The sequence below is a fragment of the Dermacentor variabilis genome, chromosome 1, assembly GCF_050947875.1.
Source record: "Dermacentor variabilis isolate Ectoservices chromosome 1, ASM5094787v1, whole genome shotgun sequence".
NCBI lineage: Eukaryota > Metazoa > Arthropoda > Arachnida > Ixodida > Ixodidae > Dermacentor > Dermacentor variabilis.
Window position 1 is genome coordinate 92,699,251 of NC_134568.1, and position 25,273 is coordinate 92,724,523.

The 25,273-nt window shown below is 45.0% G+C and overlaps 1 long non-coding RNA gene across 1 annotated transcript in view; it reads right to left on the reverse strand.

Annotated features, from left to right (window-relative positions):
• LOC142580716 (uncharacterized) overlaps nt 1–365 on the reverse strand; it is a 102,368-nt gene extending 102,003 nt beyond the window's left edge. The window contains exon 1 of the long non-coding RNA XR_012827864.1: nt 260–365. This is a non-coding gene — a long non-coding RNA (uncharacterized LOC142580716). The remainder of the gene's footprint in view (nt 1–259) is intronic.
• Between the last annotated feature and the right edge of the window lie 24,908 nt (nt 366–25,273).

Below are 25,273 nucleotides of genomic sequence, written 5' to 3' on the forward strand. Positions count from 1 at the left end.
AGTTAAACGAGTTTCTTTTTCATTTTCAGAACCAATGTCCCCAGTTGAGAGCTTCGTTCGTGTGGAACGCGTTAAAATGTGTCTTACAATTACGCTTGCGCGCAGTATGCGAAGGACTCGGAAATACAAAACGAGACAAAAATATGGTAAACATTTTACGAAAAATCACGAAATGAATGCAAAGTCTGTGCGGTATAGGGAATCTGCAAGATTTTTACAGAAGCACCTTATTTTGGCGCTTGCGATGGCTTACGCTTACTTTTAGACGCTTGCCTAGACGCGAAAGTGTTCGTAGACTTTGTCGCTTTACGAAAGAATACCGCAGAAGACTGCGACGTGAACGTTGGCGAGGAGGTCGAAGCGCCGCCATCCACATTTTATTAGCCGCGGCACAAGCTCACTCCGGGTGGCCGCAGCTGCAAAGAAGAACAGCGGGCGACCGACGGGGCCACGCGCCATTGGCCTCAGGGCTGGCTCCATTGTGTGCCGCAGGCGCTCGTCCGCCTCGCGGCGGGCGGCAGTTGGGCCGCTTGGCAGCGCGCGCACTGGAGCCCGTTCGTGTGGCTCCGCGCGCGTGTTGTGTGCGGTGCGCGTGGCCACCAGTCGCTCGGTGCATTGTGGGGAGACGACGATGCAGCCGTTATTGTTTGGCTCGCTGCTACGACGTTAGGAAATTTGCAAGACTGGGGAAATTGGAGGTCGCCTTGAGAGGCCTTCGTCCTGCACTGGACATAAATATAGGTTGTTGCTGGTGCGGCTGATGATGATGACGATGATGATTAGCATGTCGCGGCCTGACACGACAACGCGAAAGACTTCTCGCCCATAGAGTTCGCCGGCCTGGCACATGAATCCTCGTCAGTGTCGGGCAGTTGTGACTGAAGATTTCTCGATCAATTATTAACATATCCTTATGTCTCGTGAGCGACCCGAGTCACAGCTGTGAAAAGTCTGAGAGTGTTTGTACTTTCGTTGACATGGAACATGGCGCTTACTCTTCAGTCTATCCGCAATACTCTGTTCATAAACAATAACGCACATGTAATGAGCGAGGCTGTTCGTGTAATACTGTCCGGAGGCGTCAGTGGCCGTGCGCGATGCCCGCGGAGCGGGCGCTCAGTGCGTCGCCCGACTGCTCACACTTTCGTACTGAATTCTTACTGTGTCAAATAACCAATGATGTGCTGCGTTGTTAAGTTAAACAGATTCTCTAACTGTGATTTGTTTTACATGGACTACGGGAATGTATTGAAGGACCCAGTGATCTCTCACCCTTTGGTTGTCTTTAAATCGTCAAGAAGCGGAATGCCTCACTGTGGAACTGAAAGAGAGATTGGAAATGAAATGCAACAAACAAGTACCAAATATAAAGAGTGGTCTCAACTAAATTAGGGTTAAGTAAAGAAATGAAACACGAAAATAAAAATCAAAAGCCATAAAAAAACAGGCTTTAGAAAAAGGAAGAGAAAAAAAAAGGAAGGAAACCTACATGATTTATCGTTTGCACTCTGCAGCAATGACTGCTCTCAGAAGCCTGCCAACTAACTCATTCTGCTCCTGCAATATCCACTCTCCTGTCTTTGAGGTGGTCGTACTTGTGCCCCTGTACGGGTTGAATATACGTATCAAATCAGTAACCGGCGCTGCTGTTTGCAGCGTGCTTGACGGCAGCACTATACGGTAGGGTGGAAGTCAAGATATCGTTTTTTATTTTTTTTTATTTCGTGGGCTTTCTATTGAACGCGAAAGAACCAGGCAAAAGATAGCACGCCATGAGCAACAGAAACTGGCGTTCTTGAAGGTGTTCTAAAACTCAGTATATAGTTATATGTAGGAAGTATAACAATTAGCATGTTTGTTAATCAATCCTTAATTAACGAGAAAACAGAGATACTGGAAGTTTCTTCAGGCGGTTGCTAACACGATGCTAACAAGTTCTCCTGGAGCGCTGGACCATCAGCGTGCATTACTTTGTATAACTGGTCTCATTTGTAGCTTTGATATGTCACGCGCCGCGTGGCTTCGACAGGTGAGGGTAAGCGCGTCTACACTATAAGTAATTCCTGCAATGCCATCAGTCCGATTTGCCGGTGTACCAAGAACACAGGGTAACAGAGTACTTACATAATGTGAGTTATGTCGACAGGCCTTGCCTTTGTAAAAGGCAGTCTCTGTAGGTCACGGTACGTTTACTTCACGATTGGTAACTCGATTTACGTGACGTGATCAGCGTGTGGGCAAACGTCGCCTGCGCGTTGCGGGCGACGAAAGCGCTTCTGGGGCCATATTTTCTATTGATTCACTTAATGATCTGTTCATTTGTTCTTTATCGTGGGCTAGGACGGCGCTGTTGTTATTGGGATCGGCCGCTCGGCGCCACGGATGCGAAGAAATGAAAATAATGAAAAAAAAAGAGGAATGGATCATTGCAAAGTATAGCCCCTGGTCTTTCAAGACCAAGTCTTATCAGAAGGCCAAATCCAATTTCTCTCTTCGAGCACATGCGAAAAACCCGAATTCCCGCATTAGACAACCGCGGAAGCAATCTGAACGAAATTTGCCGCCATTTAAGAAATGAAGTTGAATTATACAGACTATTCGAAGCAGAATTTTAATTTAGGCTGTGTATTTCTTTACGTAAATCCTTGAAATAGATCCCTAAATCTTGAAATTTCTAAATCTTTGTTGCATGCTATTCTGTACGTCCGACTAATTTCTGCTATTTTTGTTGGGAGTTCCTTGCATAGAGGAAGCCTGTATGCCTAGAGACCAACTCTATATAGCTCTTCGCAGCCTCTAGTCTGCTTTACGTCAAAGAACATATGAGCCGGTGGTATCCGTCATCAAGAAAATTAGCCATCATGTTCTGCAAAAACGTTACGACATATTATCCTTCAGTGGCTTTCGGGTCATGGTGGCATCGTTGGCAGCAATTTCGTTGACAAGGCTGTCCGACCTGTCCATACCCAGAGACTTGCAACACATTTGGCGACTACGTGCACCGCAATGGAACTTATTCCGCTTGCTCGCACAAAGGCACAAGTTTTATGGAGTTCCCCGACCGCCTCCGATTGCCGACTGAGTAACCTACACCATTCGAGATGGTTGCAAGTGCCAGCTAAGCCTCTCCCACGGCAAAGCTACAATGCTGCACGCTTATTACGAACGCTTATTCTTACCGTATCGGAAGAGCCAGTAGTCTGCCCTGCGGTTCCTGTAGTTGTGCGGGAACCGGCGAGTACCTGTTATGTACCTGTCCTCGGTATACGACTTTCCAACGCCTCTGTTTTCAGACACCTTTAGACCGGCTGGGCTTCAGACCATTATCTGAGTAAAAAAAAAAAAAATACTGAAACCGTGACCACACCCCTCGCTCGCGCGCAAGGCGCGAGCGACGGGTGTGGCCCATGTTTTAAACAGTACCATACGTGCTGTACAGTGCCTTTATGGAAGTGCATCGATCTAAGTTGTCGTTTATAATCCTCCTACGCATACTTGTGTGTTTCGAGGATGCACAAACAAAGTTTGATTAGGGTGCGAGGATTCACCTAACCAAACTTGGTTCAGTAAACGCCTAGCAGTTTCTTTGTTCGCGTGTAGGACACTTACAAAATGGCCGGAGTACTTCTGAGCGCTTTCTTCCGCTTTGGTGTGTGCATTCATAAGCGTGCGTCAATTGTCATTTCATCTATTCTTATATCCGCGAGCTGGGCATGTCAAGAATTTGGACAGGGTAGACTCTCCAAGTTTCATTAAAATCGTCAGCATTTATCCTCTATCTAAAAGACAGTCCCATAAAAGAGCTTATACACGATAAACTCCATCAGTATAATCATCTTTGTTCGTTGAAATTCAAATCCGAGCGCAACATTTCCGACAAACACGTGAAACATTGAGCGACAGAAGAATGTTTCGGCAGAACAAGCACAGTTGATTACTGGGACTACAAAGTCGTCCCAGTAAGGGTACTCCTGTTTCTCCTAATAAAAAAATTCGTGCGGAATTTAGGTATACCGCGAGTTGTCAATGTATGCGATAGCATTCTTATAAGTATGAGAGGCATATGTATTATACCGGTACAATGACGTCAGATCCAACACACATGCTGGAATATATGTGAAGCGAAGCTTTCGTGATGCCGTTATTTAAATGCTGCAAAACTGTTCATGTTCGGCGTCATGCATCGTCTTCATCCTCGTGAGGCGTAGATGCCTCACACTGTGCATACGCCTGATATGGTGTTTTGCATTTCGGCATAGCTTATAAGCGGCGTAGTGCATTAACATAAAAACTGCACGAGATTAAAGCTGTGACCTTCGTGGTGGATAATCATTGCATGAGATTACACGTTGCATAGGATGCAAGTAATCACAATTGTACGCATCGCGTTACTTCTGTAGCATGTAGGTAGCTGCACTAAAGCTTCACTTCACATGGGATTCCAACATGTGCTATGAATGTGCGTAGTATCTTTTAAGAACGTACGTTTGCAGCGCCGGACTTGAGAAGTTATGCACCGTAGCACAGGGCCTGCCAGTCAGTCTTTTGTTGCCTCGCACGTCTACAGTTTGGAACCACCGTCCTGCTGATATTGTGACTTAGTGATAACGCCCTTTTTTTTCGTGATAGTTTAGCCAACATTGTATAACTAGGAACTTTCTCATTTTTTCTTTTTGTTTTTCATGACACATCCAATATTGCATATATATAGGAAGAAACTTTTTCATTGCAATGGTTTTTTTTTTGCCACTGCATTTGTTGTTTGCTATGTGCCACGTATTGTATCCCATATGGTACCCTATGATGCCTCTGGCCCTGAAGGTATGAAAAATAAATAAATAAAGATAAATGTATAAAAACTGAGACGCCCTGTTCTCAGGACACGTTCTCCTAATATTCTCTCACTTTTGCGCTTGCGATCTATTTCTTTGCTGGCTACTTCCGACCTTGAATACACAGGCAGTTGAAAGAGAGCGCGGCTCGGTTTCGTGGCATGCTGCTAACTAGGGCCCACCTCGTTAGTTCAGGCGACGTGGCAGACGTTGACAGATGAGCATGAATGATGAAGCTGCTACCCTCTTTGCAGCTTCACACAAGCTCCATGGTTCGGGGCTGCGAACCCACACTCCCTCCCTTTCCAGCGTGGTACTTCCGATGCAGCAGGTGACAAGGATTAACCCAAGCACTGTCACGGTGACGTCTGTTTGCGCATTCGCTCGAGAGTTATGGAGTGTTGCTTGCACTCGCGGCCCAAATAGAGCCCGGTATACAAAAGGGCGTCACCTCCCCGATCTGTTGATCTGGTCCGCACACGCCCGCCGTCCTCCCAACTGCGTACAACTGGACAATGTTTGCGGGCACATACAGAGTACGAGTCTAGGTGCTTGAGCAGAGGACAGCTAGTTATCCGATTGCGGGGACAGTCTGCTCGCGGGAAGCACGGGCCACTTTCCCGCGAGAGATGTGCACACAGCCGGTGCTAGTCCAACCTGTTACTTTCAAGGTTTAGTACGGCAGCTTGGGGCAGCTTCTGCTTTTAGCAACTGCGCTTCGTTTGTAACAACTAACAACAAATAACTATAAGGGGACGATGTTTTGGAGCACTGGAAGGGCACTAATTTTTAACGAAAAGATAAATTTAGCATAAAACCATTTTTTATGCAAATAAATATAGAACTGGTAATTTTTAAACTAGCAATAGTTTTGTGATCACGGCCTTCGCTGCCGGCCGTTTGATATGAAACGCTCTTCCTGCTTCTTTAATTTCTCAACGGAGATACTGACACACCTACATTCGAATCTTGCCAACGGGAGGGGCGCATGCATTCGGCATTTCCCTTGTTTAAGTCCTGGCTACTGCAACGCCAAGAGACCCCCGCCTCTCTGGTTGATGTCACGGTGCAAAATTGTTGGAAGTTCATTTTGGTGCGGTTGTTTTTGGACCACAAATCTGGCTAGTGGTTTCCACCGAATAGTTCGCAAGTATCCCGGTTGGTAACAGTTACTATTTGTACGAGTTTCAAGTGTAAGTAATATTAGGCAAAAATTAAAAAATGCATAACAAATATATTTTTGTTATCCACATGAAAAGCAGAGGTGTATGCATGAGATGGAAAAAACGTTTTATGCGGAGGTGCAAATTGTCCAACTGGTCATTTCTGTGCAGGCTTCCGACTCAATATTCTGTGGAACCTTTGCACCGGAGTGTAATTGCTGTTTGTCGCGAGGTCACGCGCTGGTTTGTTTCTAACGTTAAACTCAGTGAAATAGGAAGATGCCTAGAGTTGCGTTTCTTTCTAATACTCTAGTCACCAAACCGAAAACAACCTAACGAGTATTGCACAATTTCAACCCTAGAATTTCTGCTTCAAAGGCGTGGCATAAGCTATGATTACCTTGCAATTCTGCCAAACCTCAATAAGTATAAATAATTACGAACAGCACAGCAGGGCAGTTCACAGAGTTTTTAAAAATCTTTTCTTCTTTTCTCCTCATCTTTTCGGCCCTTATCCCATTCTCTATTGGAGAGTAGCTAACTGGACAACTAATCTGGTTAACCTCTCTGCCTTTCACCTCTTGTTTTCTTTCTCTGTTTTCGCAGATACAAGACTGATGAAGAAGTAGAGGGGTGCACTGTGCTGGCCCTACAGGTTGCGGAAAAAAAATTACGCAAAATTCTGCCGAGAACAGAAATTACTTCAGCGTCAAACTGACAGAAGGGGAGCAAATAAAAGCGAAGAAATTACGTTTATTAATTAATTAATTAATTAATTAATTAATTAATTAATTAATTAATTAATTTATTTCAGTACTCTCAGGGCCAGAGGCATTACAGAGAGGAGAGGCATACAAAATCGGCAGCAGCTTTCTTAAATTTGTTGACGTCAGTGATGGCAGCCATGAAGGCAGGGAGGTGGTTCCAGTCATTTCCAGTTCGAGGAATAAATGAATTTATACAAAGGCTAGTTCGGCATCGCGGTATTCCTACCTTGAAGTTGTGGTCAGCGCGTGAAGATATATAAGATGGAGAGAGGAGTAACTTATCTTTGAGAATAGGGTTAGTATAATAAATTCTGTGAAAAAAACATAAGGGAAATATTTACGGCGCATAGAAAGAACGGGAAGACCAAGTGCAGATTTCATTGCAGATATGCTCGCTGTTCGGGAATAATTTGAAACAATAAAACAAGCGGCGCGGTTTTGAACAGACTCTAAAGCGTTAATTAAGGTTATCTGATTAGGATCCCAAATGAAGCATGCATATTCTAGTTTAGGTCTGACTAACGTCCTATATATATGAAGCTTAACGGTGCTGTTAGAAGCTATGAAATGGCGCCTTAAGAATCCGAGCGTGTGGTTAACCTGGTTAGATATGCAGTTGACGTGCATTTTCCAGGACAGATTGTGTGTTAAGTGAATACTCAGGTATTTGTATGATGAGACAGATGATAACGGAGTGTTATTAAGAAGATAGCGAGGGGTGTATTCGGGAGGACGGCTGGAGATACGCAGGTGTTTGCACTTAGTGGTGTTAAGTGTCATGAGCCATTCGCTGCACCATGAAGAAATTGCGTTCAAGTCCCATTGCAAACATGCTTCATCAGAGGGATTAGTAATTGAACGATAAAGCACACAATCATCTGCGAAAAGATTTATATGGGAGATAACATTATCAGGAAGATCATTAATGTAAATTAAAAACAGAAGAGGACCGAACACAGAACCTTGAGGTACTCCAGAAGCTACGGAAACAAGATACGAGTCATAATAATTAACTGAGCCATATTGACTACGGTTGGAAAGAAAACATATAATCCAGCCTAATAATAATAATAATAATAATAATAATAATAATAATAATAATAATAATAATAATAATAATAATAATAATAATAATAATAATAATAATAATAATAATAATAATAATAATAATAATAATCCTAGTTACGCCCACTGCAGGGCAAATGCCTCTCCCATACTTCTCCAACTACCCCGGTCATGTACTAATTGTGGCCATGTTGTCCCTGCAAACGTCTTAATGTCATCCGCCCACCTCACTTTCTGCAGCCCCCTACTACGCTTCCCTTCCCTTGGAATCCAGTCCGTAACCCTTAATGAACATCGGTTATCTTCCGTCCTCATTACATGTCCGGCCGATGCCCATTTCTTTTTCTTGATTTCAACTAAGATGTCATTTACCCGCGTTTGTTCCCTCACCCAATCTGCTCTTTTCTTATCCCTTAAAGTTACACCTATCATTCTTCTTTCCATAGCTCGTTGCGTCGTCCTCAATTTCAGCAGAACCCTTTTCGTAAGCCTCCAGGTTTCTGCCCCGTAGGTGAGTACTGGTAAGACACAGCTGTTATACACTTTCCTCTTGAGGGATAGTGGCAACCTGCTGTTCATGATTTGAGAATGCCTGCCAAACGCACCCCAGCCCATTCTTATTCTTCTGGTTATTTCAGTCTCATGATCCGGATCCGTGGTCACTACCTGCCCTAAGTAGATGTATTCCCTTACCACTTCCAGTGCCTCGCCAGCTATCGTAAACTGCTGTTCTCTTCCGAGACTGTTAAACATTACTTTAGTTTTCTGTATATTAATTTTCAGACCCACCCTTTTGCTTTGCCTCTCCAGGTCAGTGAGCATGCATTGCAATTGGTCTCCTGAGTTACTAAGCAATGCAATATCATCAGCGAATCGCAAGTTACTAAGGTATTCTCCATCAACTTTTATCCCCAATTCTTCCCACTCCAGGTCTCTGAATACCTCCTGTAAACATGCTGTGAATAGCATTGGAGAGATCGTATCTCCATGTCTGACGCCTTTATTTATTGGGATTTTGTTGCTTTCTTTGTGGAGGATTGCGGTGGCTGTGGAACCGCTATAGATATTTTCCAGTATCTTTACATATGGTTCATCTACACACTGATCCCGTAGTGCCTTCATGACTGCTGAGGTTTCGACTGAATCAAATGCTTTTTCGTAATCAATGAAGGCTATATATAAGGGTTGGTTATATTCCGCACATTTCTCTATCACCTGATTGATAGTGTGAATATGGTCTATTGTTGAGTAGCCTTTACGGAATCCTGCCTGGTCCTTTGGTAAACAGAAGTCTAAGGTATTCCTGATTCTATTTGCGATTACCTCAGTAAATACTTCGTAGGCAACGGACACTAAGCTGATCGGTCTATAATTTTTCAAGTCTTTGGCGCCCCCTTTCTTATGGATTAGGATTATGTTAGCGTTCTTCCAAGATTCCGGTACGGTCGAGGTCATGAGGCATTGTGTATATAGGGCGGCCAATCTTTCTAGGACAGTGTTCCCACCATCCTTCAACAAATCTGCTGTTACCTGATCCTCCCCAGCTGCCTTCCCCCCTTTGCATAGCTCCCAAGGCGTTCTTTACCTCTTCCGGCGTTACTTGCGGGATTTCAAGTTCCTCTAGACTATTCTCTCTCACCTTATCGTCGTCGGTGTTACTGGTACTGTATAAATCTCTATAAAACTCTTCAGCCACTTGAACTATCTCATCCATATTAGTAACGATATTGCGGGCTTTGTCTCTTAACGCATACATCTGATTCTTGCCTATTCCTAGTTCCTTCTTCACTTCTTTTAGGCTTCCTCCGTTCCTGAGAGCCTGTTCAATTCTATCCATATTATAGTTCCTTATGTCCGCTGTCTTACGGTTGTTGATTAACTTAAAAAGTTCTGCCAGTTCTATTCTAGCTGTAGGGTTAGAGGCTTTCATACATTGGCGTTTCTTGATCAGATCTTTCGTCGCCTGCGATAGCTTACCATTTTCCTGTTTAACGGCGTTACCACCGACTTCTATTGCGCACTCCTTAATGATGCCCATAAGATTGTCGTTCATTGCTTCAACACTATGGTCCTCTTCCTGGGTTAAAGCCGGATACCTGTTCTGTAGGTTGATCCGGAATTCTTCTAGTTTCCCTCTGCCCGCTAACTCATTGATTGGCTTCTTATGTACCAGTTTCTTCCGTTCCCTCCTCAAGTCAAGGCTAATTCGAGTTCTTACCATCCTATGGTCACTGCAGCACACCTTGCCGAGCACGTCTACATCTTGTATGATGCCAGGGTTCGCGCAGAGTATGAAGTCCATTTCATTTCTAATCTCACCATTCGGGCTCCTCCACGTCCACTTTCGGCTAACCCGCTTGCGGAAAAAGGTGTTCATTATCTGCATATTATTCTGTTCTGCAAACTCTACTAATAACTCTCCTCTGCTATTCCTAGAGCCTATGCCATATTCCCCCATTGACGTGTCTCCAGCCTGCTTCTTGCCTACCCTGGCATTGAAGTTGCCCATCAGTATAGTGTATTTTGTTTTGACTTTACCCATCGCCGATTCCACGTCTTCATAAAAGCTTTCGACTTCCTGGTCATCATGACTGGATGTAGGGGCGTAGACTTGTACTACCTTCAATTTGTACCTCTTATTAAATTTCACAACAAGACCTGCCACCCTCTCGTTAATGCTATAGAATTCCTGTATGTTACCAGCTATTTCCTTATTAATCAGGAATCCGACTCCTAGTTCTCGTCTCTCCGATAAGCCCCGGTAGCACAGTACGTGCCCGCTTTTTAGCACTGTATATGCTTCTTTTGTCCTCCTAACCTCACTGAGCCCTGTTATATCCCATTTACTATCCTCTAATCCCTCCAATAACACTGCTAGACTCGCCTCACTAGATAACGTTCTAACGTTAAACGTTGCCAGGTTCAGATTCCAATGGCGGCCTGTCCGGAGCCAGGTATTCTTAGCACCCTCTGCTGCGTCACAGAGCTGACCGCCACCGTGGTCAGTTGCTTCGAGGCTGCTGGAGACTGAGGGCCGGGGTTTGATTGTTGTATTCATATAGGAGGTTGTGGCCAAGTACTGCACCAGGGTGGCCAATCCTGCTCTGGTGAGAGAGTGCGTTACCGGTTCTGGTCACCGGGGTCAGACATACCTGATCGTGAATATTAAGAGCACCGAGTTTAATTAATAATAGATCATGAGAAACAGTGTCAAACGCCTTAGCAAAGTCTAAAAAAACACAATCCACAATAACGTTAGCATCCATAGCGCGAAATAAATCATTAGTGAAAGATAGGAGCAGTGTCTCACACGAAAAAAATTTTCTGAAGCCATATTGACATGAATTGAAAAAGTTGTTAGATTCAAGGAAGGTAATAAGATGAGAATAAATAATGTGCTCAAGAAGTTTACAGGGAACGCTGGTTAATGAAATAGGCCGATAGTTTAGTATTGAAGCTTTACTACCTGATTTATGCAATGAAACCACCTTCTCCACCTTCCAATCAGGTGGGATGGTACAACTCTGTAATGACTGTTCAATGATTGCACAAAGAATCAATGATGAGCAGGTAGATGTACTTTTCAAGAACTTCGTTGAAATGCCGTCGACGCCTGAAGAAGATGAAATCTTCTGTTTTTCAATTAAACATGTCAAACCAACCGAATCAATGAGTATTGGATCCATGGCTAAAAAGTCAGATGTACAAGAATGAGGGAAAACATTCCGGCAAGGTAGAAGAAAAACACGAGGCAAAAAAAATCATTTAACACTTTGCAGCAATCGCTCTGGTGTATTGGAGTGTTGTGATCATCGCAAAGATCTATTGTATTCGGCTTATGGTCGCTGATCACATTCCAAAATTTCCTTGGATTATCTCTAAGAAAGAGCGGGAGCGTGTGCTGGTAGAAATTTTGTTTTGCATCATACGAAGTTTGCTTATAATCGGTCTTAGCCTTTTTCTCTTGTTTAATAGGCGCCGCAGACGCGCGTTAAACCACGGAGCATGAGAGTTGGATATAATGCGTTTCTGAGGGATGAATTCATTAATTAAAAAATTGACTTTATCTTTGAATAAGGTCCAATTTTCATCAATGTTGCGCGTGTGGACACTTGGAATGAAGTCAGTGACAAAATTCATTAGTTCGCGGCTTATAGATTCAAAGTTAGCGTTTTTATAGTCTCGGATAACTTTTGGCGTTTTGGTAGCGGGAACAGATATGCGCAGTTCAAAATAAATGAGGCAATGATAATTCAAACCAGGTAAATATCTTAAACAGCTATTCTTCCAGTATTGGGGGAAGGGGCGGGGGAGGGCAAGCCTCCTTATTCTGTTCTCTCGCTCTCTCTTAAACATGAAACAAGCTGCGGTGTAGTAGTGAGAAGGAGGTCAAGAATGTTAGCAGATTGGTCAGTAGATCATGTAGGCTGAAGGACAAGTTGCTTAAAATTAAAATCCATACAGAGGTTGATGAAGACAGAGCACTCAGATGAGCAGCCAGATAAGGGAGGAGAGTCATGCCAGTTAATTGCTGGAAAAATTGAAATCACCAAGAAGAAAGAGTGGACATGAGGGGAACCGGACAATTAACTCATTTAATACGTCATGTAAATCTGAATTAAATGTTAAGGGCGAACTAGGCGGGCGATAGCCCACACAAAAAATAAAATCGCGATATCCGAGAGTGACACGCGTGCACACGATTTCCAAACGAGTAGCAATATCTATAACACAACTCAAGCCGTCACGTACGGCGATCGACACTCCGCCACCAGTACGCGAGATACGATCACAGCGAAAAAAATTGAAAACTCTTTCACATTCAAAGATTTCATAGTCTGCCATATCACTCGAGAGCCAAGTTTCAGTCAAGATAACAACGTCAGCTGAACACGAGTCAATGGCTGAAGACAGGTCATCACGTTTATTACGCACACTGCGCACATTGGAAAAAAGGAAGGAAACTGGTTTAGCCACCGGGCGAGCAGATAGCTACAGCGATGAACTACTAGCGGCGAACGAGGCATTCCCGATAGTATTCGTGGAAGCCGAAACAGATGTGCCTCTGTTCTCGCTGGAACGACTTTCGGCAATATCTACTTCACAAACACGACCGGTGGATGAACAATAGACGTAGCACTTTTTCTTGATTAGCAATCGGTTCAACCGCAAGAGATACTTCTTTCCCGAAGCCTTACCGAAATCAGCCAACTTTTTGCGGGACTGGCGTGTGGCGCGAGAGAAATCTTCACTGAATGATACTTTGGAATTTTTGAACTTTGTACGTTGCGATATAATCTTGTCTCTTAACTTGGGAGAACCGAATGTAACTATAATGGGTCGACATTTCTCCGAGACGTACGAGCCCAGTCTGTGAGCACGATGAATACCTTCGTCGGGAAAAGATAGATCCAGTTTTTCTGAAAAAATTTTTCGAACGTGTTCTTCTGACTCTGCCCATGTTTCAGAGCTAGTGTCCGGGATACCGAAAAAAATCAGGTTACCTCGACGGGAGCGATCCTCGAGATCGTCTAGCCGTGAATTTATTGCACCTGACTCCACACGAACTGCTTCGGATATGGCATCGTTGAGCGCAGGAACACGTTCACTGTCCAACGACAGTACCTGGCATTCGACAGCCGCAAGCCTGTTAGTAAGGTCGCATACTTTCTGCTCTAGCTCAACTTGGTTCGCCTTAAGCTGTGTTAAAGTGTCCATCAACTCACTATGACGGGCATCCGATTTTTCAGACAGGGCAGCAATAGCAGCAAGCACATCCGCATTTGGATTAGTATCAGTTAGTCCCGGGTTTGACTCAATGTCGCCTGCTGACATCAAAAGATTAACAACATGAATACAATCACATACTGGAGAAACTAACGCTAGTGGGCAGGGGAAGAGCAGCGTACAAATGTTGCTGGTATGTTTAGCGTGCAAGGGAGGACAGTCACCAACCAGTATAGTAAGGAAGCAGAAAGGATTGTCAAGCGTGCGCATGGTAGTCGCTCTTTCCTGCCCACTGAAGAAGTCGTTGGAACCGCAGACTTTTATATGTTCGGTTGACGCCGATGATGTGTCGGGGCCGCAAGGTGGCGTTGGTCGCAGTACAAAGTTAGCGAGAGCGTTAATATCTTTGGTCCAATTTGCTGCCACAGAGCACGGTGATGTTGCAGCGATGTCGGCATATCCCCGGGCTGGTGCAGATAGCTACGTGCCAAGAAGAACGGGAATCTGTACAGCAAGGAAGCAGAACAGATTGTCAAGCGTGCGCATGGTAGTCGCTCTTTCCTGCCTAAATCGTTCTGCATAAATCGAACGTCAATACAACGCCACCATTTTCATGTGACTTGACCTCACGTTGGAAATTAGCGTCGAGATAAAGGCAGTTGCGTGCATAAATATTAGACGGATATTTTTTTTCTTGCCGTATAAAAATAAATTATGGGGTTTCAGGTGCCAAAACCACTTTCTGATTATGAGACACGCCGTAGTGGAGGACTCCAGATGTTTCGACCACCTGGGGTTCTTTAACGTGCACCTAAATCTAAGTACACGGGTGTTTTCGCATTTCGCCCCCATCGAAATGCGGCCGCCGTGGCCGGGATTCGATCCCGCGACCTCGTGCTCAGCAGCCCAACACCATAGCCACTGAGCAACATAGGGCGTCACAGCCAGATGATAGTATATTAAAGGCGCCCTACTAATCTTTGTTTAACCTTATATGAATTTAGGCCCTTCTAAAATCTGCAGTGGACATATTTCGGCAAACCTACCAATAATTGCGCTATTGAAGATGAATGTGTTATTAGCATGTTTTGTTGAGCAAGAGAGCTACAAAGCTCGTTTACAGGCACGTCTGAGGAAAGAGAGAGAGATAAACAAGAGACCCTACCAAATGCGGAAACTTGTTCCTCGATCGTTTCTTTGGTTGCTAATAACAGTAGAGTGGAGTGGAAAACTGCAGACTTAGGCAAGTTTGGGCTTTAAAATAGAAGCAATAAATAATTCCGGTCATGAAAGAACCTTCGAAGCACATTGCCCACTTTGTATAAAGATCATGGACTTTACTTCTGCGGGGTGAGACAAGGCCGACTTTCAAATGCTGCCTTTATTCCACAGGCAATGCATGTACAATGTACCGCGCATTCGTCACCTGAATTAATCACATCACTCCTGTGCGAATCTAAACTCGTGCTACAGAGGAACCTAACCGAGTAGGTACATGTGGGTATACTGCACCGCGAGGACACGTAGCCCCCATCGTTCTGAAAGCCCTGTTACTGCCATTAGACGTTTCTGACTGCCCAAAAAACCGTCTTCATCGCCGTTGAAAAGCACTTTTCAGAGACGGGCCTCTTACGGAAGACGAGACGACGCGAACGTCCTTGAGGCTTCACATGGCCATTGGCTGAGTGGATGAGCGAATTCAATGGAACGTAACCAAAGGGCGCTGTGGGTGCCCATAGCTTGAAGACAAGGAGTTGTTGCAGCAGCAGCAGCAGCAGCAGCAACAGCAGCAGCACCCACAGCTCCTGTTGTGCAGCCATGCGAGTCAATGTGCCAAATGCACATTCCCTATCGTGGCACAAGACGTTACTAAGGAAGAGGGGTTGAGCGTACGCAGAGAGCGTGAGGGCTTCCAGACGCGCGCATACAGCACAGGGCCTGTCACTCATCCTTTCCGATACTGATCGGTCCCCGTCCTTTCCTTAGACTGAACGCCCGCTGCTTCACGATCAGTATCAGCATTGTAAATGGACGAGGACGACTGCTGATCGCAAGATTGACGCTAGCGAAGTAGATATTCTTTCATTCTTACGACTATTATCTCTCCGAACAGGCATCTGGGAGGCAGCTCCAGAATTTTTGTCATTGAAGCGTTTTTTTTTAAATTTTCCGCTGCCCTGCATCAGAACTTAAGAATGGAAAAAAGCGCACGCTGGACTCGTTGGCGGGTGGAGGTCGTTGCTTCGTGGATACTGTAGTTGCCGATGATGGCACAATGGTCCGGGAGCCACTGAAGTTTGAATGCATGCGCAATTTGAACAGTGCGGTGGAAAGCTTGTATTAGTTCAGATAGCAACTGTATATGGGGACTGTGATGTAGGCTTCACTGTCGAGTTTGGATCGCCACCTTGGGAAAGAATGGACGAATGGTTAGGTGGCTGTTGATGGATCTTGCCAACAGCGCCTTTGAGAGCCGCAAGTTCCATTCCAGCCGATGTTATGATATGGGAGAACTTGAACCTGATCGACGCTGACCTTGGTGGTATGGCCACCGCACCGGACGAGCTGTTTTGAGTAACAAAACTACCTGTACATGCATGCACACAGTCAGAGTATGGGGTTGATATAAGTGACCTAAAGGGACTTGCTTCAGAGCTACATAACCTGCCGCGGCAGCTCAGTGGCCATGGCGTTGCGCTACTTAGCTCGAAGTCGCGAGTTTGAGCCTGGCCACAACGGTCCCATTCTGATGGTGGTGGAATACAAAAACGCTCGCGTACCGTGCATTGGGTGCACGTTAAAGAACCGCAGATGGTCAAAATAAATACGCAGTCCCCCACTACGGCGTGCCTCATAATCGCACCGTGGTTTTGGCACCTAAAACTGTGGAATTTGAATAAGCTTAATTTGAAAGTTACCTGGGGCAAGTAGGATTTTATTCTAATACCAGGAACATCAAAATTTACGGGGTGTTGCTTGAGGGATACCAATTCAGTCGACGGTCGAGTCGCGGGCGGGGAGCCTGCAGCGTAAGCGATGCATGGTCAGCAGCCATAATACAGGAAAATGCAGCGCGTGATGAGGCTAGTTGCTGATATTGGACGCGGAGTAAGTGGGGAATGCGGATTCTGAGCGCTTCAATGGCTATATATGTAGACACCGGATTGTCTTGTGGGCAATGACTATTGGTGAGACTGCTGAAAGACATCCGGGAACGCCAAGCCATACCCAGAGGGTTTTGGTTTGTACACTTTGTAGTACACGGTGATTAGTCTTCGATGTGTTCAGCAACACCGAGAGGCTGTAGCGGAGAAATCCCCCAAAAGAGGACCCTGCACAACTATAAGAGAGTCGTCACTGAGAATCACCACACCTCATACCGTCTAATTTCACCCATTGCACGCACTCACTTCTTCTTACCGAAGGAACTATACCGAGAATCAACGCGAAAAAGAACATGCCTCAAGTCGGTTATCCTCCAAACTCGCCTGTGCTTTATCATCCAGCATTACTCTGATATGACCCACATCTTTACTGAGGGTTCTTCAACCCATCAGAGCTATTGTTGTGGCATGCTTCCGACACCAGGTGAAAGGCTCTCGTACCGCCTTGAGAGAGCAACGTGAAGTACAACAGCAGAGCTTAATCGAATCAAGAAAGGTGTTCACTACACACGGTAGCCGCCAGGACATCGGGCTATATTAACAGATTCAACAGGAACTCTACAAATAATCGCAACATGAACCGGACTCACAACCATCATCCCGTAACTCTAGATGCCGGCTACCTTCACCACGTAGCCAACGCCGCTGGCCAATCCATTAGCTTCCGGTGGGTGTTCTAGGACATTGTTGTCTTCAAGGAAATGAGATAGTGGATGAAGGAGCCCACGGGGCTCTTCAGCACACGCACACGCACACACACACGCACACGCACACACACAAACACACACACACACACTACACACACACACACACACACACACACACACACACACACACACACACACACACACACACACACACACACACACACACACACACACACACACACACACACACACACACACACACACACATGCACGTGCGCATGCACACACACGTCACGAATTCACGAGCAGGTAACTTCACGCTCAGGTGGCTCATGAAACAATATGCCGTTAGTCGAACAAGGGTGGTGACCGTCATGTGCAGTGCCTCTGGAAAATGCACACAGCAGTAAGAAAATATCTGCTTTCCTGCTTTAACTCATGCCACAATCAACCGATTATTCGCGATTGACTCATTAATAGAAATAATGGAGAGTTAGAATTCCCCCGCACAAGGCTCTACAGGTAATAAAATCACCTCCAGCGCCCGTCGAATGGGTGCAGCAGTGCTACTTGCCGAGGGGTGGCTCAGCCCCTCTTCTAAATATAGAAAGGGGCAACGCCACCCCCCCCCTCCCCCTGAGTTTAAGCACTGTCCGGACTCAACCGATTCACCAGCGTTCATTCCTCCACTCAGTAGACCCGGACTTGAGATTGAAACTTCTGCGTCAACTTTCTCGGCGGCAAGAAACTTTGTATGATCATGTTCGTCTTAGCACCGCATTTACGAACAGTTGTTTGTACCGACTTGCACAATCTTCTGATCTCTACTGTGACAAAGGTGGTGCTATAGAAATGGTCAAGGCTATCCTGTTAGAATCTGAGTCTATAAAAATTAAAAAAAAACATTCGATGAAAACGAAATGAATAAACTTAGTCAGGCACCACTCCCGCTGAGAAGCTTGTTAGGTCCTATGCCTTGTCCTTCTAAGTAGCACCAGGCTTTAAGCTTGTTAGCTTATCTTCGGGATATTGGCTTGCTTGGTAAGCTTTAGAAAATGCTGCCCATACATATTACAGTGACCACACTTCATTTTCACAAAACCTTTCTTTAATGCAACATAGCGAACATGTGTAAACACCAAGTCCATTTCTCGCACACCGTTCTTTCTTCCGCCTTTCTCTCTTAGGGCCTTTCAATCCCTCACTCCCTCCCCCATGCAGAGTAGCAGGTAGGTGACTTTACACATAGCGGCGGAATTTTCTGCTTTTCATTAAAGAGTTATTTTTCTCTCTCTCTCCCCTTCTTTTCTCACTGATTAACTTGAAAAGCGGTACAATAGAAATCAGCTTACTCTTCATGCTAGCGACTTGAGGGCTTCAGGACAGATCGCGATTATTGATAAAAGCCAAATATCGGTAAATCTTCTCTTTAAACACAATTGTATTGTCACTAGCAGAGACGCTGTAGGTCGCCACAGGGTTTCGCACGAACATGACTAATGTGCATTTTTTCGCCACTTCTTCTAATCTGTCTCGCAAGGTACGCCCACGTGTGCACAGTTGGAGTTGTTTCACGTCTGATCATCATCAGCAGCAGCCTGGTTACGCCCACTGCAGGGCAAAGGCCTCTCCCATACTTCTCCAACTACCCCGGTCATGTACTAATTCTGGTCATGTTGTTCCTGAAAACTTCCTAATCTCATCCACCCACCTTACTTTCTGCCGCGCCCTGCTACGATTCCCTTCCCTTGGAATCTAGTCCGTAACCCTTAACGACCATCGGTTATCTTCCCTTCTCATTACATGTCCTGCCCATGCCCATTTCTTTTTCTTGAGTTCAACTAAGATGCCATTAACTGGCGTTTGTTCTCACCCAATCTGCTTTTTTCTTATCCCTTAACGTTACACCCAGCATTCTTCTTTCCAAAGCTCGTTGCGTCGTCCTCAATTTAAGTAGAGCCTTTTCGTTAGCCTCCAGGTTTCTGCCCCGTACGTGAGCACTGGTAAGACACAGCTGTTATGCACTTTTCTCTTGAGGGATAATGGCAACCTGCTGTTCATGATCTGAGAATGCCTGCCAAACGCACCCCCAGCCCATTCTTATTCTTCTGATTATTTCAGTCTCATGATCCGGATTCGCGGTCACTACCTGCCCTAAGTAGATGTATTCCCTTACCACTTCCAGTGCCTCGCTACCTATCGTAAACTGCTGTTCTCTTCCGAGACGGTTAAACATTACTTTAGTTTTCTGCAGATTAATTTTTAGACCCACCTTTCTGCTTTGCCTCTCCAGGTCAGTGAGCATGCATTGCAATTGGTCCCCTGAGTTACTAAGCAAGGCAATATCATCAGCGAATCGCAAGTTACTAAGGTATTCTCCATTAACTCTTATCCCCAATTCTTCCCAATCCAGATCTCTGAATACCTCCTGTAAACACGCTGTGAATAGCATTGGAGAGATCGTATCTCCCTTTCTGACGCCTTTCTTTATTGGGATTCTGTTGCTTTCTTTATGTAGGACTACGGTGGCTGTGGAGCAGCTATAGATATCTTTCAGTATTTTTACATACGTCTCGTCTACAGCCTGATTCCGTAATGCATCCATGACTGCTGAGGCTTAAACTGAATCAAACGCTTTCTCCTAATCAATGAAAGCTATATATAAGGGTTGGTTATATTCTGCACATTTCTCTATCACCTTATTAATAGTGTGAATATGGTCTATTGTTGAATAGCCTTTACGGAATCCTGCCTGGTCCTTTGGTTGACAGAAGTCTAAGGTGGTCTTGATTCTATTTGCGATTACCTTTGTAAATACTTTGTAAGCAACGGACAGTAAGCTGATCGGTCTATAATTTTTCAAGTCTTTGGCGTCCCCCTTCTTATGGATTAGGATTATGTTAGCGTTCTTCCAAGATTCCGGTACGCTCGAGGTCATGAGGCATTGCGTATACAGGGTGGCCAGTTTTTCTAGAACAATCTGCCTGTCATCCTTCAACAAATCTGCTGTTACCTAATCCTCCTCAGCTGCCTTCCACTTTTGCATAGCTCCCAAGGCTTTCTTTACTTCTTCCGGCGTTACTTGTCGGATTTCAAATTCGTCTAGACTAGTCTCTCTTCCATTATATTCGTGGGTGCCACTGTTACTGTATAAATCTCTATAGGACTCCTCAGCCACTTCAACTATCTCATCCACATTAGTAATGATATTGCGGGCTTTGTCTCTTAACGCATACATCTGATTCTTGCCTATTCCTAGTTTCTTCTTCACTGCTTTTAGGGTTCCTGTGTTCCTGAGAGCATGTTTAATTCTATCCATATTATACTTCCTTAAGTCAGCTGTCCTACGCTTGTTGATTAACTTAGAAAGTTCTGCCAGTTCTATTCTAGCTGTAGGGTTAGAGGCTTTCATACATTGGCGTTTCTTGATCAGATCTTTCGTCTCCTGCGATAGCTTACTGGTATCCTGTCTAACGGAGTTACCACCGTCTTCTATTGCACACTCCTTAATGATGCCCATAAGATTGTCGTTTATTGCTTCAACACTAAGGTCCTCTTCCTGAGTTAAAGCCGAATACCTGTTCTGTAGCTTGATCTGGAATTCCTATATTTTCCCTCTTGCCGCTAACTCATTGATCGGCTTCTTATTTACCAGTTTCTTCCGTTCCTTTTTCAAGTCTAGGCTAATTCCAGTTCTTACCATCCTATGGTCACTGCAGCGCACCTTGCCGAGCACGTCCACATCTTGTATGATGCCAAGGTTAGCGCAGAGTATAAAATCTATTTCATTTGTAGTCTCGCCGTTCGGACTCCTCCACGTCCACTTTCGGCTATCCCGCTTGCGGAAGAAGGTATTCATTATCCGCATATTATTCTGTTCCGCAAACTCTACTAATAACTCTCCCCTGCTATTCCTAGAGTCTATGCCATATTCCCCCACTGACTTGTCTCCAGCCTGCTTCTTGCCTACCTTGGCATTGAAGTCGCCCATCAGTATGGTGTATTTTGTTTTGACTTTACCCATCGCCAACTCCACATCTTCATAGAAGCTTTCGACTTCCTGGTCATCATGACTGGATGTTGGGGCGTAGGCCTGTACGACGTTCAATTTGTACCCAGTTCACGTCTGATACCCAAATGGAAATACTCTATGCTTAAATTGAGGTGATAGCCGTCCGTGACAGTGATTGTACTAGTCCTACAGGAACGTGGTTGGAAAAAGTATGACTCGACACCCCATGCAGTAGGATCACAGCGATCGATTGTTTCAGCCCAACGACGATACGAAACAGTGATAAATCGTTTCAGGCCAAGGACGCAGGAGGCAATTTGTCGATGAAGAAGGAGAATAGCCCCTTGCTTGCAAACACACTTTAACTGGAAGTATTGCTGAATGTATTTTAAAGAATACTGTTTTCGCCCCAGGAGAAATACACATACACCGGAGTCGCTAAATCCGATAAGGAGCACGATACAGGCGAACAGGAAAGTACTTCCATTGAAACATCAGAGATTACTTTGTGGGAAGCAATGAAAATAATTTACGGACTAAATCGCACCTCCAAAAAATAAATTCAGCTATTCCTTTGAGGAAACCCCAAGGTTCGTCTGATTGCTCCTGGACAACCCATGACGCGGAAATTTATGGAAAATAGTTGACTAATCAAAATTACAACACTTCACGTAAAGATGGCTTTTCAACATCACGAAATAAAAACATGCATGAAGCAAGATGCCTGACAAAACGGTGAGCAAATCCCAGGCCACCCCGTTCAATTGAAATGAAGAGGCTTTACATCACTCAGAGACACCCAGCACGAGCGACAAATAAACATCGCAAGAACTCTGTGGAACTGTTACAACTGCAGCCGTGAGAATTGTAATACCTAAAAGGCGTGCATGAGAGGAGTCACAATAAATAAGTTGAAAGATTCAACACGACTCAATATGGACAGTCGTCGCCCTTACTATGAACTAGTTTTGCGGAGTATTTCTTTGACTTCTGTTGATCAATGAACTTTGCAATTCCGGTACTGGGAGAGAGGTACTCGAGATACCGAAGCTTCTTCTTGCATTGAAGTGCTGCAAAGCGAGTTGGCATCGCGAATCATTTGGCGAACCAAAAGCCCGAAGCGTCGCCAAAATTAGCTCCGAGGAAAGGTGTTTTGCAAGGTTTGTGGTGCTCGGACACACCCAAAATACCCGCTTTCTTTCTTTCTTTCTTTCCTTCTTTCTTTCTTTCTTTCTTTCTTTCTTTCTTTCTTTCTTCCTTTCTTTTTTCTTTCTTTCTTTCTTTTTGGCTTATTCATGGCAAATTCGGTACAAAATTGCTTTGGGAGACACGGCTAAAGGCTCCAGTAAGCTTATCACCAGTAAGCTTGCACTTTCATAATTTTGTGTTTCATTTCATGGCTGTGTTATGAAGATAGACAGTCCTGAACTTTTTAGTCATTCCGAGAAGTGTTGTTGCAACGAACTGATAGAGCAGTCTACCAAGTTCGTAAAACACTTGTTGTTTTCCAATTGACAGAGTAGTTTCTTCGGACATTTTTTTTCTATTCGCAGAAACGCCCTAAACTTCAACGTTTCCCATTGGCTCCCGTACTTAAAATATGGGAAACAGTTTGAAACAAATTATCAGTTGCGAAAAACAGTTAGATGTTGGAATATGCACCTGGAGTCTATATCCTAGCGAAATCTTTGAATAATGGTCTCTGTGATTTGTTATTCGCCAGAAACAATGCTGTTCTAAAGAAACCGCGCGTACTTCCAGCTCGCGGTCGGTAGGGGTGCTGGTTTATGTTCTTAATTTCTGGTCTCGAGCCACAGGTGAGCATGGCCAGAAGAACAAGTTTTTGAGTATTTGTCGTAGACCTCCAAAAACCCTTACGCCACTTACTGAGGATCATATCATATGTACCTAATTCTGTTGCAGTGACCGAAAGTGGTTCCCCCCTCGCAGTGGTTCAGTGTCTATGGCATTCTGCTGTTGAACACGAGAACGCGGATTCGATTCCTTGCCGCGGCGGCCATATTTCGAGGGCGACAGATTGCAAGGAACTCTCGTATACGCAGATTACTCAGTCCTATATTACGGCGCCTTTTATAGCCGTAGTGTCACTTTGAAACATTATACAAATTAAATAAATAAATAAATAAATAAATAAATAAATAAATAAATAAATAAATAAATGAAAGTTGCTCCAGTGTTTACGGTCTCGCACACTTACTTAGAACTGTGCACACTTGCGACACTCTCATGCTGCTGGTATTAAAAGTCTAATAAAAGACCCGCTAAACTTTCTAGAGAGGAATTCCGACAAAAATTTCTATAGAGGTATCGTAAATATATTCGTCGGTGGTGTCGCTTACGGAAAGAACTATCGAAAAGAATTTGGCCCTCAGCGACAGACGCCGGTTTTTTTCGAGGTCCAAAGTTGTTTTCGCGACTGGAGTGATTCAGAACTTCCCCGTCTGGCTGTGGTTTGTTCCTTTCACACTACTGGTCTCATTGGCTTCTTCACCTCCCAGGCGCTTTTCTGTTTCGCGGCGACGTCGCAGCAGAATTAGACGGATATAGAGGAGCGCACAAAGGAACACACGCTCTGTGTGGGATCGTTTCACGGGACAGCGGGCGCAAAGGAACGCGCTGAAGCGCATAATCACCCTCTCGAGGAGACGCGCTGCCCCGCAAAAAAATGCAGGTGCCCGGCACCGGTCAACGAAGAAAGCGCAGACGCTGAATGCTGTGTGCGGGCGCGTTCCTCACCGCAGGCAAGTCGTTGCGGTTTCATCGCGGTGCGGGGAGGTGTAAGCACTCGAGAACCCGCCGACACGGCGCCAACATTGGCACCTACTTTGATCGGTGCCAGGATGGAAAGAGCTGCATCCACGTATGCTGCGTATAGAAGACTACCAACAGAGACCCCTTCCTGCGTTGCTACCACTGCACGAGTGTCAGACGAAAGACAGAAAAAAAAAGAAACGAACAGGAGAAAAAATCTTTGCACTGCTTTGGCTGTACTGCGCCTCACCGAGCGCCCCTTTTCACTGGTCTTTCTAAATGCAGTCCAACCAGCGTTAGTATTACACTGTCCGAGCAAAACCAAGCCTTTTCTTTCTCTCGTTGATTCTCGTGCTGATGTCTAAAAGGTCTCTTGCTGCCAGAAAGCAATATTAAGGCTTTCTGTATGTCTCAGGGTTGACTTACGCACAGCAGAGCACGAGGGAGACATGGGTACTGAGAGAGAGCTGTGAGGGTTCCGAAATACCATATTTCAGAGGCAGCACAAAAATGGCGCCAGCAACAAAAGCGGCCCCTTTTTGTATAGGCGGTTTCCTTTACGACCTGCACGATTCCCATTGAACGTCTCGGTTCCCTTTGCATGACAACTACAGGTTCGAAAGAGGAAATTTGTCAATGGTGGAGTCCCATTCGTGCCGAAACCGCACGAGCCTCGAATTTGCATCAAGTGGCCGCCGGACTTCGGCTTGAAAGGATTCTCGTCGAACAGTGAGTTCGCGCTCTCGCAGGTCACTTTTGCTGCGTATCTATCGGAAGTTCGCTGTGGCAGGAAGAGCTTATAATATGCGAGAGCACGTGTCAGTGACCGATGGCTTTCGAACGTACGACCTTTCAATGTGCTTACGAAACCGGGATGCTGCTTACCGACTGAGGCAAGATTACAAAGACTGGACTTCCTTCTTAGAGTTAAAAAAAAACAAACAAAACAAGAGACATCTTGAAAATAAAACGTAGACGGAAATTCGGCTGTCAGAAACGTCAAGAGGGATGATGTGGAACAATTTAGTCCCCTCCTTTCGTTGTATGCCATGTTTTGCAGTTGTGATGACCATTACATCACTTTGTTTTACGCTATACGTACCAGTGGGAAACCGTCACGGGTT